Here is a 13,302-nt window from a genome sequence, read left to right as displayed (position 1 = left end):
AGCTCTGGCTACAAGGCCCCCGTCGCTTGCTGAGGGGGTCCTGCTCCCTTGGAGCTGCCTCCGGCGGTGCCGGACAGCCGGCCTAGGGAAAGCTCGGCCGCTCCGACATTTCTGTCTTCCGAACCGAGTCTGCTCTCTCTCCCTGTCTCCTGCTCTCGTTCGGTTAATCGCTTCAAGAGATAAGGGAGGGACTGGCGACGCGGATGAGGATGGAGATAAACAGGCAGTTAGGAAGTGGCTACAAGTCGGCGGCGGAAAAGGGCGGACGCACCTGCCTCCGGGGTCCTCGGGGAAGTCACGGGGGCGGTACCCGTTACCCGCTAGGTCTGGCAGGGTGTGAGTCGGGGCTCCTGGGGGGTCTTTTCAAAACTGCGCCGGAATTGTCCTCCGAACTGACCCCAGAGAATGTTCGGATTTAGGCTTCTAATTGTGAAGAAACATTTCAGAGGGCCGGGATATAACAATGGGGAGGGAGCAGACATGTTCAGCAGGGTTTCTCTGCATAGCTGTCTCCCATGATTGTGGGCTGTTTCCATGTGTTGTGAATGGTTCTCGAAGACCTGTAGCCTATCTAAGGAATGCTTAAGTCTTTCCCCTTAAAAATGATTCCTTATCAGTTTTAAGTTCAGAGGAGACCATGGTAAAACAGTATCGGCGCTGGGGTATGGAGAAATACTAGGCTTTTCTCGCTTGGAGTCCTGATTTCAGTGTTGTGGTTCTATCCTGAGCACTTCTCTGGGCTTCTGTTTTCTCATTTTAAGCAAGATTTCAAACGCCAAGATGCAAGCGTTGTCAGAATACATAGACATGGGACGATTTAAAAGGGATCAGTTATTACATTTTTCATGTTTCTCATCACTAAAAATGCGTTTTAAAAAAAAAAAGCATTATTTTGGCTTATATTGCAAAATCCCGAGTGTGATTTTGGTTTTAGTGTGCCAATATTTTTAAGCAAACTCAAATGAAGTAGACAAAATACCGTACCAAGAAAAGAGTTGGAGTCGGTATTTCAGGTTTAGATAGGTAGTTAGAAAGTGAAGGGTATTTGGAATTCCTCTCGTAACCTTTGAACTTTTAAACTTAAAAATTTCTGAAATTTAAGAGTGCACAAACTCTTCATTTTAAATGTGAACTCATTTTTCTTCACATTTAAAAATTAAAGTGCCATTCAAAAGGATTGGCGAGAAAGATCATCAAGTTTTGGAACATAGACTACATACTTGAAAGGTACAGATTTTCTAGCAGGTGGGGATCAGTAGCAATGGTTATTCAGTTTCCCATTTACAAGCATCAGCCATGTAGTTTCATCTAATAAAAACAAAGCACCTTGTAGGCCCCTGTTAGCTTTTATATATAAACTTTTTTTTTTTTTTTTTAGCTGAGGGTGAATTTCCAGAATTCTCAATAACGTTAATAGAGGTGGAAATTATGGCACTTCAAGAGGTTTGTGTCAGCCCTGAATAAGAACCAAAATGAGAGTGAGATTATAGTAAAAATAACATCTCTGTAAAATTACAGTTTCCAGTTTACAAGGTTCTAACTCTTGTTTGTTGTTTCTCTTGGCTTTCCCTCATGGTGACTGTTTTCTTCAAATGTTATGTAAATTGGGAGCTGAGCCTCAAAGAAGTTTTTTGTTTTATGAAAATCCTCTGTATCTTGGATTGAGAGACTGTTTTTGCAGATTGATTTTGCTGGGTGCTAGAACTTTCAGTTGCTTTAAGTCAAATTTAAAGTAATTTTTTCAACTTGTGATATAAATTTGGATCTTTTCCCCTGTGTATGATCCAGGGGTCAGGTATCAGTTTTTTTGTAGGTGCCCTTAAAATATACATGTATATATTTCTTCTGTATAGTAACTACATATATAGTTAACAGCAGGCTTCCTACTGCTTTTGTAGAGCAGTAGGCTGAGTTTTTTTAATCCTTTGTTTTCACATGGATCATCCTTTCCAGGCTCTGAACCCTTATTTCAGTGATCTTGCCTTCAAATGTGTATAGGAATCCCAACACCCAGCACTTATACTCAGGTAGAGTCCCCCTGGGGTTTGCTTTCTACATCTTTTTTTCTTTCTTTTAAGTTCTAGGATATATATACATATGTGTATATGTATATATATATGTGTGTGTATACATATATACACGTAGGTATATGTATATATGTGTATACATATACGTACATGTATATATACACACATATATATTTTTTTTTAAATAAAAACATGTTATATGTTACTCACCGGTTTGTTTATGGCCAGAGGAAGCCATCTGTGATAACCTAGACCACTATATTCCCTCCAATTGATTCTCTAGCAGAGCAACTAGAGAGGATATTTTAAAAAATGAAAATCTAATGTGTGTGCCTGGTTAAAACTATAAAATGGCTTCTTGTTGCGCTTTGAATAAAATACCAGTTCTTACATAGGCCTGCACAATCTGACACCTGTCTACCTCTCCTAAGTGACCATTAGGCTTATCTTTCCCTTTACTCCACAGTCCCTATACTCCCTCCAAATTGACTTTCTTTAGAGGTTTGGAGTATGCCAGGCTCTCCCCAAACCCCTACTGTCCTACCCAGGGCCTTCCCAAAGGCTGTTCTATTTGGCCATAATAATCTTTCCCTTGTCTGGCTGATTCTTCCTGCTTCAGGTTTTGACTTGAATGTCCACTTAGACTTTCAGTGACATTCCTATTCCCGTGGTCTTTTACTTTAATAGCACTAATTACGACTCTTAAGTAATTTGCATTTGTTTGTTTACTTGTTTATTTTCTATTTCCCTCTGTTAGGTAACAGCTCCGTAAGATCAGAGGATGCATCTTCTATTCACCAAGTGTGTTACAGAATGTTTGATGCCTACTGAGCCTTCAGATAAATGCTGAAAGACTAAACCTTTCCAAGTTAAGTATTGAGATTAAACATCCCCACATTTCCTGTATTCTGAGATTCCTTTCTAGTATGAATTTCTGTGATGGTGAATAACATTAACCCCATTTATTACTTATTGCTTAGTTGCACCCATGGACTCATTGGTTAGTAAATAAAAAACTAAAATTAGGTTGAGAAGAATCAATATGCCCTTTTATTTTTTAATAAAGCCTTAAAATAGTATTTCAACAGTATTCTGCAGTTTTCAGTAAATGGATCTTGCACATCTTCTGTCAAATTTATCCCCAAGTAGTTAATAGCATGCTCCTTTGTAAATAGCACTTTTAAATCGATATTCAATTTTGTGTGCGTGTGTGTCTACTATATAGAAATAAAGTTGGTTTATGTTTGTTGATCAATCATGAGAAACACACTTATTAGTTACAGCAGAATTTTTTAAGGTAGATTTCTTTGGATTTTCTACATGGATGATCATGTCTGCAAATCACAATTTTCTTTCTTTCTTTCCAATCTGCATGCCATTTATTTATTTTCTTGTCATATTGCACTGGCCAAGACCCATCAGTATAATGTTGGATAGAAGAAATGAGATCGGATACCCTGTTTTGTTTCTGATCTTAGGGGAAAAGCATAAAGTTTTTCACTAAATATTGTGTTGCCTTTAGGTTTTTTGCTAGATGCCTTTTATCATGCTGATGAAATTCCTTTCTAGTCCTAGTTTGCTGAAGCCTTTTATCAGAATTCAGTAATGATTTTTCTTGCATGCTTTTTCTGGGTCTGTCGAAGTGATAATAGGATTTTTCGTTTTTAGATTGTTAGTATGGTGAGTTGCATTGATTGGCCTGTGTTACACAGGCCTGTTGCATCCTGGGATAAACTTTACTTGGACATAATATATTATGCTGTTTGTATATTTTTGGACTTGATTGGCTAAAATTTTGTTTAGAAGTTTTGCATATGTTCATGAAGGATACTAGTGTATAATTGTTTTGTGTGGTATCTGCCTTGTTTAGGGATCAGGTTAATGCTGGTCTCACCAAATGAGAAATACTTTTTCTTTTTAATTTTCTGGAAGACTTACATTACTTTGATATAAATTCTACTTTGTAGAACTTACCAGTGAAGCCATCTGAAATTTCCACGTGTGAGGTAAGCACAAATTGAATTTCTTTGATTGATGTAGGGGCTGTTCAGATTATTTATTCTTGAGTGACTTTTCATAGTTTTTCTTTCAAGATATTTGTTTCTTCTATGTTATTGACTGTATTGGCATAAAATTGTTCATAATATTTTCTTATTGTGCAGTAAAGAGTTCATTTAGAGGGTTTGTGATGCTCAAACCCTGCACATTCCAAACAGAGGACTGGCCATTGACTGGCTCCTTGGAGAAAACCTCTAAACCCTTGGAATATCCTGTGTGATAAAATTGTCTCTAAATACCTAGGGCCTTTGTGCTCATCATGTGGCTTTTGCTAACAATATGATTTATGGTGAATGGCCTGTTTTTGTTTACCCGAATTCCTAGCCCATGCTTTATCAGTTTGATCTCTGGAGCAACTGGAGACTGGGTAGCTAAGGTCAGTCATGTGGGTGTTCCGTGCCTGCATGACTGATCCAATAAGAACCCTAGACAACAAGTTTTAGATGAGGTTCCCTAGTTGGCAGTACTTTGTATGTGTTGTCATAGGTAGTTGCTGGGAGAGTTAAGTGCGGTCCTTACAACTACACAGGGAGAGGACACTGGAAATTTATACCTGATTTTTTCTGGACTCTTCACTAGGTGCATTTTGCCTTTACTGATGTTAATCTGTATTTGTTCACTGTAATAAACTGTAATTGTGAGTATAACAGTTTTTCTGAGTGCTTTGACTTTTTCTAGTGCTAATTATCAAAACTAAGTGTGGTGTGGGGACCCCTAATATCTATTATCCTTTTAATGACTAGGTAGTGATCACTTCTCTAATTCCTAATATTGGTAGTTTGTATCTTGTCTCTCTTTTTTTTTTTTTTTAATCACTTTCCTTAGAGGCTTATCAATTCTATTTTTTTAATTTTTTTAAATGTTTATTTTTGAGAGAGAGAGAGAGAGAGAGAGAGAATAAGCAGGGGAGGGGCAGAGAGAGAGGGAGACACAGAATCAAAGCAGACTCCAGGCTCTGAGCTGTCAGCACAGAGCCCAGTGAGGGGCTCGAACTCATGAACCACGAGATCATGACCTGAGCTGAAGTCGATGCTTAAGTGACTGAGCCCATCAGGTGCCCCACAGTTCTATTTTTCTTAAGCAACCAGCTTTTGGTTTTGAATTTCTCTTTATTAGTTTTCTACTTTTTTGATTTTTTCTCTAATCTTTATTATTTTATTTTTTATGCTTACTTTGGGTTTCGTTTGCTCTTCTTTTCCTGAAGTAGAAATTGAGGTCATTGATTTAAAACCTTTCTTCTTTTCTAAATAAATGTTCAGTACTATAAATTTTCTCCTACACATTGCTTTAGCAGATTCTCATGAATTTTGATATGTTTTTCTTTTCATTCAATTCAAAATGTTTTTTAGTTTTTCTTTTGATTTCATCTTTTAGTTACTCATTTATTTTATTATTATTTGGAATTCTTTTGTTTAGTTTCAACTATTTGGAGATTTTTAGAGACCTCTCTTATTTATTCTGTTGTTGTTGTTGTTTTTTAATTTAAATCCAAGTTAACATATAGTGTAATAATGGTTTCAGGAGTAGATTTAGTGATTCATCACTTATATATAACACCCAGTGCTCATTCCAACAAGTACCTTCCTTAATGCCCATCACCCATTTAATCCATCCACTCCCCCAACACCCCTCCAGCAACCCTCAGTTTGTTCTCTGTATTTAAGAGTCTCTAATGGATTATCTCTGTCTCTGTTTTTATCTTATTTTTTCTTCCCTTCCCCTATGTTCATCTGTTGTGTTTCTTAAATTCCACATATGAGCGAAATCATATATTTATCTTTCTCTGACTTATTTCACTTAGCACAATACATTTTAGTTCCATCCACATTGTTGCAAATAGCAAGATTTCATTCTTTTTGATCACTGAGTAATATTCCATTGTATATATATACCACATCTTCTTTATCTGTTTATCAGTCGATGGACATTTGGGCTTTTTCCATATTTTGGCTATTGTCGATATTGCTGCCATAAACATTGAGGTGCATTTACCCCTTCGAATCAGCATATTTGTGTCCTTTGGATAAATACCTAGTAGTAAAATTGCTAGGTTGTAGGGTAGCTCTATTTTTAATTTTTTTAGGAAACTCCGTACTGTTCTCCACAGTGGCTGTACCAGTTTGCATTCCCACTAGCATTGCAAAAGTGTTCCCTTTTCTCTGCATCCTTGCCACCATCTATTGTTGTCTGAGTTGTTAATTTTAGCCATTATGACAGGTGTAAGGTGGTATCTCATTGTGGGTTTGATTTGATGATGAATGATATTGAGCATCTTTTTGTGTGTATGTTAGCCATCTGGGTGTCTTTTTTGGAAAAGTGTCTGTTCATGTCTTTTGCCCATTTCTTCACTGGATTATTTTGCAGGGTGGGGGGCGGTGTTGAGTTTGATAAGTTCTTTATAGGTTTTGGATACTAACCCTTTATCTGATACGTCATTTGCAAATATCTTCTCCTATCCATTGCCATTAAGTTTTGGTGACTGTTTGCTGTGTAGAAGGTTTTTTTTTTTTAAATTCTATTGTGGTCAGAGAAGTAGTTTGTGTAGTTTGAATCCTTTTATACTTAATGAGACTTGTTTATGGCCCAGAATGTAGTCTCTCTTGGGAAATGTTTTGTGTGCATATGAAATGAACATGTATTTTACTCTTGTTGGATGGAGCGTTGTCAGCACCAATCAAGTCAATTTTGGTTGATTATAATTTTTATGTCTCCTATATTGTTATTGGTTTTCTATTTATTCAGTTATTTATTGAGAGATGGTAATTGAAATCTACTAGAATTGTGGATTTGTCCTTTTTGCATTTCTGTGAGTTTTGTTTTATGTGCCTTGAAGCTTTGCTGTTAGGTGCATAAACATTTAGGATTGTATGTCTTGTTGATTATTTGACCCACTTATTATTATAAAATCTTCCCTTCTTTTGTCTGATAATGTTAGTCTAAAATCTTAGGCTGGTATTAATTTACCACTCTAGCATTCTTTGATTAATATTAGCTTGGTTTATCTCTTTTTCCTTTTCTTATTTTTTTTTTATACTATTAACCTACTTGTACCTTTATTTTACGTGGCATCTAGTGGGTCTTGCTTTTCTATCTAATCTAACAATCTCTGCCTTTTAATTGGTGTGTTGATACATTTAATGTGATTATTATGTTTAGGTCTTACGCCTCTAAGCTGAACCTTAAACCAAAACATTCAAGTCTTTGTCTTTGTCTAGGACATTGTTCCCTTTCCCTATCATCTTTGTACTGATTTTTTTTTATTAGATTCTGTCTATTTCCTATGGTAACTTATTAGTTGTAACTCTTTGTTTTGTTATTTTAGTGGTCATTTGGCATCATAGTGTACATTTTTAATTCATCACAGTTGACATTCAGGTAATATAGCACTTAACATATAGTATAAGAAAATTGTATAGTAAAACCTTGGCTTGCTAGCATAATTCATTCCAGAAATATGCTTGTAATCCAAAGCACTTGTATATCAAAGCGAATTTCAAGAACCATTGGCTCAGTTGTGATCATGTGACATTTGGCATCACTTACTACTCCTGTTGCAAGATTTCACTCATTTATCAAGTTAAAATTTATTAGAAATGTTTGCTCTTCTTGCAGAATACTCACAGAACAAGTTACTCACGATCCAAGGTTTTACTGTATATCTTTACTTCCTTCCTGGCCTTTATGTTATTGTTTTTATACATCTTAATTTTACCTGGTATAAACCTCACAATTTATTGCTATCTTTGTTCAAACAATTATCTTTATCTTTTTTTTTTTTTTGAGAGAGAGAGCATGCGTGCATGTGAAAGCATGTAAGCAGGGGAGGTGCAGAGGGAGAGAGAGAGAATCTTAAGCAGGCTCCAAGCTCAGTGCAGAGCCCAACTTGGAGCATGATCTCATAACCGTGAGATCATGACCTGAGCTGAAACCAAAAGTTTGACACTCAATCTACTGAGCCACCCTTGGGCCCCAACAGTTACCTTTTTCAAAGATATAAATAAGAAAGTCTGTATATTTATTAATATAGTAACAATTTCTTACAGTCTCTAGTCCTTTGTGCAGATTATATCTATTTCCATCAGGTATAATTTCCCTTCTGAATGAAAAAGTCTTTATTTTGCTTTTGTCTTTGTAAGATATTTTACTGAGTATAAAATTCTAGTTTGCCTTTTTTTTTTCTCTTAATACTTTACAGATGCTGCTCCATGTCTTCTAGGCCGTATTCTTTATGATGCGAAATCTATTGTCATTATCTTTGTTCCTTTGTATATAATTTATCTTTTCATTCTGTCTGCCTTTAAGATTTGTACTTTATCACTGTTTTTGAGCAATTTGAGCATGATGTTCCATGGTGTACTTTTTTCATGTTTCTTGTGCTGGAGGTTATTTGAGATTCTTGGATGTGTAGATTTATAGTTTTCATGAAATTTGAAAATTTTCTGGCCATTATTTCTTCAAATATATTTTCCATCCTCCCCAATCTCTTCTTTGGGGGCTTCCATTACGCAATTTGTTAGCCACTTGATATTTTCCTATACTTCTCTGATGCTCCTTTCATTTTTAAATTTTTGTTTCATTTTGTATAATTTCTATTGCTGTGTCTTCAAATTCACTAATATTTTCTCCTCTAATGTCTAATTTCCACTAATCTCGTCTGATGTGTCTTTTCATCACAGACTTTGTAGCTTTCATCTGTAGATGTCCACCTTGGGCCTTTTTTTTTTTTTTTTTATATCTTTAATGTCTGTCCATAACTTTTGAACATGTGGAATATAATCATGATGTCATTACTAATTATAATTAATGTCATTGATGATTCTAACATCTGTGTTAGTTCTGGGTCAGTTTCAGTTGATTAATTTTTCCCCATTTGATTCATGTTTTCCTGCTTCTATGCATACCTGGTAATCTTTGATTTGGTTCAAGACATTGTGAATTTTACCTTGTTGTGAATTTTGCTTGCTATTTTTGTTTTCCTATAAATATATTTTTTTAATGTTTATTTATTTTTTGAGAGAGAGAGAGAGAGAATGAGTGGGGAGGGGCAGAGAGAGAGGGAGGGAGAGAGAACCTCAAGCAGGCTTCACCCTCAGTGAGGAGCCAGACATCGGACTCTATCCCAGGAGTGTGAGATTATGACCTGAGCCAAAATCAAGAGTCAGATGTTTAACTGACTGAGCTACCCAGGTGCCCCTTCCTATAAATATTTTTGAACTTTGTTTTGAGATGCAGTTGCTACTTGGAAAGAGTTTTATCTTTTTGAGAATTGTTTTTAAAATATGTTAAATGTGACCAGAGAAATGTTTAGTCAAGATTAGTTATTTCCTGCTCCTGAGGTAAAAGTCTTCTGAATACTCTACCAAATGTTCTGTGAATTGTGTGATTGTCCAGTATGACTGGTGGCAATGGCCACTCTTCCTGGTCCTGTGTGAGTACTGAGTGCTCTCTGATGCTTTTGGACAGTTCTTGCCCTCACCTCTCATAGTTTCCTTACCTGGCACATGCTGAATACTTGAGGGGATGCTCTGCTGGTTCCCATGATTTCCGGGGTTTTGTTTGTTTGTTTGTTTGTTTGCAGCTCTCTCCTTTCTGGTACTTTGTCTTGCAAACGCTAGCCCCATTCTTCTCCTCATACTCTGAATTCCATCTTCTCAACTTAGGGAGTCTTGCAAGCTTTGCCTGGATCCTCCCCTCACCTTCCTTCTATACTGTGATCTGGGAACTCAAGGCAATAAATTGGGGAAATCATTCAGACTTGCTTCATTTGTTTCCCATGTCTCAGGGATCACTGTCCTTCATTGCCTGATATACTTACTGTGTCTTGAAAATCATTATTTCATATATTCTATTTGTTTTTGGTAGCTTTAGGTGGGAGCATAAAATCAGTCCCTGTTACTCTGTTTTGGCTAAAAGGGTGAGTCCCAGCGCTGTTTTAAGTTCTTTATCTTTCAACAACCATATGGAATAGTTTCAAATGTTATTCCCATTTTGTAGATGAGAAAACTGAGACATCGAGATTAAGTTAGTTGCTTAAACTTGCATAGCTTCGTAGTAGAGCTAGGTTTCAAATTCAGGCACCGTGGCTCCAGAATCTATGATCTTAACTCTCCTGCCATTCTGATTTTATAGCATTCCTCAGTTTACAAACAACTGTGCCGAGGGGCACCTGGGCGGCTCAATCATTTAAGCGTCTGACTTTGGCTCAGGTCATGATCTCGCAATTTGTGAGTTCGAGTCCCACGCCGGGCTCTTTGCTGGCAGGGCGGAGCCTGAGGCTGCTTTGGATTCTGTGTCTCCCTCTCTTTCTGACCCTCCACTGCTTGTGTTCGGTCTCTCTCTCTCTCTCTCTCTTAAAAATAAGTAAACATTAAAAAATTTTAAAAAAATAGCTGTGCCGAATATTTCATTAAATTCTTATGTAGCTCATATAAGTAGAATGTGAATGACTGGTAATCCTTAACCCCACACCCCCATGTTATTTGTAGTTTCAAAGGAGTATGCTTCCTCATACAGAAGAATCTTTAGTAAATTAAATATCACGAAATCTGACAAAAGAGAAATAAGTAATATTTCTGAAGTGTAACAAAAACTTTTTAGTTACTGACTCTTCCAGTTTACTCTACCTTGTACTTTTCTGGCTTGGTTTCTCTAAGTTGGTCTTGATTTTTGCCAACTTCTTTTAGTCTATTCTTTTTTTTTCTTTTGTTTATTATTATTATTTTTTAAATTTACATCCAAATTAGTTAGCATATAGTGCAACAATGGTTTCAGGAGTAGATTCCTTAATGTCCCTTACCCATTTAGTCCATCCTGTTTTTAGTCTATTCTTTAGATTGTTACAGATGATCTAAAAGTTTCCCTTTTTTTAGACTTTGCATCTAAGGCATCAGGTACTAGTAAAGATGGTGGTTATTTGTGTGCTAGAGTCTTTTAAAAACGAAGTGTGACCCTTTGACATTGGCTGTAGTAACATTTTTCTAGATATGTCTCCCGAGGCAACGGAAATAAAAACAAAAACTTTTGGGACTACATCAACGTAAAAACCTTCTGCACAGCGAAGGAAACAATGAACAAAACCGAAAAGCGACCTACTGAATGGGAAAAGATATTTGCAAATGACATATTCGATAAAGGGTTATTATTTGAAATATATACAGAACTGATAAACTCAATACCCCCACAACACAAAAAATCCAATTAAAAAATAGGCAGAAGATATGAACAGATATTTCTCCAAAGAAAACATCCAGGTGGCCAACAGACACTTGAGAAGATGCTCAACATCACTCATCAGAGAAATGCAAATCGAAACTACAGTGAGATCATCTCACACCTGTCAGAATGGCTAAAATCAAAAACATAAGAAACAAGAGTTCGCAAGGATGTGGAGAAGAAGGAACCCTCATGCACTGTTGGTGGGGATGTGAGCCGGTGTAGCCACTGTGGAAAACAGTATGGAAATTCTCCCCAAAGTTAAAAATTGAACTACCCTACAACCCAGTAATCATACTACTTGGTATTTACCAAAAAAATACAAAAACATTAATTCAGAGGGATCCATGCATCCCTGTGTTTATGCCAGCATTATTTACAATAGCCAAATTATGGAAGTAGCCCAAGTATCCATCAATGTGTGAATGGATAAGAAGATTCCAGTATACACACACACACACACACACACACACACACACACACACTGGAATATCATTCAGCCATAAAAAAGAATGAAATCTTGCCATTTCAACAACGTGGATGGAGCTAGAGAGTATAATGCTAAGCGAAATAAGTTAGAGAAAGAAATACCATATGATTTCACTTATGTGGAATTTAAGAAACAAAACAAATGAGCAAAGGAATAAAATAAGAAAGACAAACCAAGAAATAGACTCTTAGCTATAGAGAACAAATTAATGGTTATCAGAGGGGAGGGGGGGATTGGGGGAAATAGGTGATGGGGATTAAGGAGTACACTTATGGTGAGCACTGAGTAATATATAGAATTGTTGAATCACTATATTGTACACCTGAAACTAATATAATGCTATAAGTTAACTGTACTGGAATTAAAATTAAAAATTTAATTAAAAAATGAAGTGCTGTAACTAATTTAACAGCTTGCATTTTCCTTTGGGAAGTATTCGGAGCTCTTTCCATCAGCTTTTGGATTCCAATTTATTACTTTGTATTAAAATTTTTGTCTGTCTCCAAGTACACAATCATTGGGCAGGTAGGAGAGGTATATGGGAACGTAGTTTTGCTACATAACAAGTAACTAGGACAGTGCCTCAAGTGGTGGCTCAATATTGTTGCCTAAATGAATGACTGGTTGGATGAATCAAGGTATGCTGGTGGCCAGTTGGAGGAACCAAAGGGAAACTGGACAGGGCAAACATATACTGCAGAGAGCATATTCATTCTGAAGTGAATACCTAGCACAAAGGCAATTGAGGCTTGAGTGTATATGTTCTGGCTTTAGGACACCTTTTCTACTTACATCTGAATACAGTTGTGTTTTAATTTCACAATTCATCATACTTAAATCATACCGACTCTAAAATGATACTGGAAAACTGAGTTTCTCCTTCTTTTCCATATGCTATCTTCACTGGAATTTTAAACATGTTTCTCAGTGAAGAGGCAATTCCTTTTAATTGCCCTAGTATTTCAAGCATTTTTTGAAAATGAAAATCCATTAAAAGCATTAACGTGAATTGCTGTGCAAAATAACTCTCCTGTTTAACAGTTTCCATCAGTCCTCAGTTTAATTACTACGTTATTCTGCCAGCTTTCTCCAGAAATAATTGACTGAATGAAGTCATTTCATTGGATATTTACAAACACCAGACTTGTAAAGGGGGTGTCTGTCAATTCCCCTTTGGCTTGGAAATGACTGAGGCCAACCTGGCAGAATACAACTGCTATTTTGGGCTTAGCATATTTTCATAGTCACCAACTCAGGAAGATGTGGGAAGGAAACACAGGAAGGTAAAATGTTTGGCTTTTACACTCAGTCTTAGTTTTATAATTTGTGCTATAAGTTTACTTAAAAAATGAGAGAGTAAAGCCTGGATTTGGTTTAAGACAGAGTGGTTGGATAGTGATTTGTGTGTGTGGTTGTTGGCATATCTTGTTAAATTATGAATAGTCGGTAATAAATTTGCAAAGCTTTGAGTATCAATAGTCAAAGTTTAAACATTGGTTTATCAATCATGGTGAA

General features: G+C 36.4%; 1 long non-coding RNA gene across 4 annotated transcripts in view; it reads left to right on the top strand.

The window, feature by feature from the left end:
• The first annotated feature begins 103 nt into the window (after positions 1–103).
• Positions 104–13,302, top strand: part of LOC132686018 (uncharacterized) — a 147,210-nt gene continuing 134,011 nt past the window's right edge. The window contains exons 1-3 of one of the 4 annotated variants that reach the window (XR_013553233.2): positions 342–1,443; positions 1,954–2,027; positions 2,785–4,033. This is a non-coding gene — a long non-coding RNA (uncharacterized LOC132686018). The other 3 variants (XR_013553234.2, XR_013553235.2, XR_013553236.2) reach the window with 3 other exon arrangements.

Source organism: Panthera onca, chromosome F1, assembly GCF_046562875.1.
Source record: "Panthera onca isolate mPanOnc1 chromosome F1, mPanOnc1 haplotype 2, whole genome shotgun sequence".
Classification (NCBI taxonomy): Eukaryota; Metazoa; Chordata; class Mammalia; order Carnivora; family Felidae; genus Panthera; species Panthera onca.
The sequence above is the reverse complement of the archived record's forward strand: the minus strand, read 5'-3'. Positions and strand labels throughout refer to the sequence as shown.